This window comes from Mus caroli, chromosome 9, assembly GCF_900094665.2.
Source record: "Mus caroli chromosome 9, CAROLI_EIJ_v1.1, whole genome shotgun sequence".
NCBI classification, from domain to species: domain Eukaryota; kingdom Metazoa; phylum Chordata; class Mammalia; order Rodentia; family Muridae; genus Mus; species Mus caroli.
Window position 1 is genome coordinate 83225760 of NC_034578.1, and position 1857 is coordinate 83227616.

Here is a 1857-nt window from a genome sequence, read left to right on the forward strand (position 1 = left end):
ATTTCCCCATATTTTACTAACTATATTTTATATCAAGAAAAAAATTATGCTCCAGTTACAACGGCTGTTAGAAAAACAAATTCTTTTTAATAAAAAGAATTTGACATTGGGAACTATAGGTTCATAGGACTTCAGGTAAATCATTTTCTAAGTCCTNCAACANACNTCCCANGGAAAGGCAGCTTCAAGAGGAGTCATTTCATGTAAGCAGACTAAGGACACTCATTTACAGGCAAGGAAACTAAAGACCAGGGGTCTGTAGTCAAATAAACCCACGATCACACAGTTACAGAAGCATAGCAGGGACTCAGGCCAAGTCTTCAGTGCACAGCACGCCCTTTGGTAATTTTACTCATGTCCTATGTCCTAAATGAAGGCAGTGCTAGACCCAGGGCATTCAAGGGTATGGGGAAGGGTGAGCACTACCACTCAGGACAGAAAGGCCAACACAGATTGACAAGAAAATCATTAGTTACATGTGTAATGTTATTCCGATTGTAAAGGTCCCCAGGTTGACAGGCACTCAACTGGGTATGGGTAACCAGAGAGGGAGGAAGATAATAATAAAAACAGAAAGGTAGGCAGAGTAATTTAGGGACACAGAAACCCTTCAGCGTCACACTAAAGAACTTGGCTTTTGTCATGGGGACACGGAGTCAGTCATTTCAGTCTAGGGAATGACATAATTAGGCATACCTTCCTGAGGACAGTACTCCTTCTCATAGGATAGAGAAATTCAGAGAAGAAATGAGAAGGGCCTAATCTAAAAGACTGGCTACAGAGACTGGGTAATAAATTGATCTCACAGATAAGTGCAGACCCGACAAGATACAAAACAGAAAAGGGAGACCGGGACTACTTCTGTGGTGTTTAGGGAAGAACTGTTTAGTAGACAATTTTGCACAGTATAATTTAGGAACTCTGGGTCCCTCAGGTTAGGGACATTGGGCTGAGGTTGGGTAGCTATAGGTAACTGTGAGGAGCTATTCAACAGTGGGAAACTGAGCAGTAACTGTAGGTGACATGGAGTAGAGATGACTTGGAAGTTCTTAGGTTACAAGTAAGAGGATGCACAGAATGGAGACCATGCCCCTGAATAAAACCCGCAGAACACGACACTGACATTTGTGTGGGTTGAGTGGCTCATCAGACTCAGCTGTAAAACTAAGAAAGAAATGTATTTTATTGACAAGGGACAAATATTAGATTTAACTCATGAAAATGAACCGTTAAGCCAGTGAATTCATCGGGGGTATGGAGAGGAATCTATGAGATCCGGAGAATCAGTCAACAGGGTGTTTACATTCTTATGAGCCCAGAATAGTCAGCCAAAACCAGCTGGAGCCCAGCTCCTCAGAGCAGAAGCTTCAGAAGGCGACTGCACTGCTCCACACCCATAGTAATAACATTTAAATTTAAAATAGGTGCACAGAAATGAAGTGGAAAGGATTTAGTGTTGGGATAATACATGGTCTAGCTGACTCTTCCTTAGCTCAGGATAGGTTTGTGCAGTGAACAGAGAACAAGATCAGAAGGGGAGGGAGCTTGGGTTGCAAAGCAAATAACCTGTACTAAGTCTGCAAACTCACAGACTTCATAAATCCAGCAGAGCCTCTGACCTGCAGCTGAGGTACTCAGAGTGTAAGTACACCACCAGTGTTATATATCCGTGTCACCTCACCTACTTAAGGCCACCACAATAGAACTAAAGACTATCAACAAACTGCCATTGTTGGCAACTGTGTGAGTTTGCAGCCTTGCTTGATCTCCTTACTCCAAAGCCTAAGCGGATTAAGTCTATTCAAAGCAATCAGGTGATGCAGGCAGGCAGTGCTGAAAGTCTCACTGGTCTTTCCA

At 42.8% G+C, this 1857-nt stretch overlaps 1 protein-coding gene across 1 annotated transcript in view; it reads right to left on the minus strand.

The window, feature by feature from the left end:
- Me1 (malic enzyme 1) overlaps positions 1–1857 on the minus strand; it is a 128331-nt gene that overhangs the window by 97891 nt on the left and 28583 nt on the right. The window lies entirely within an intron of this gene.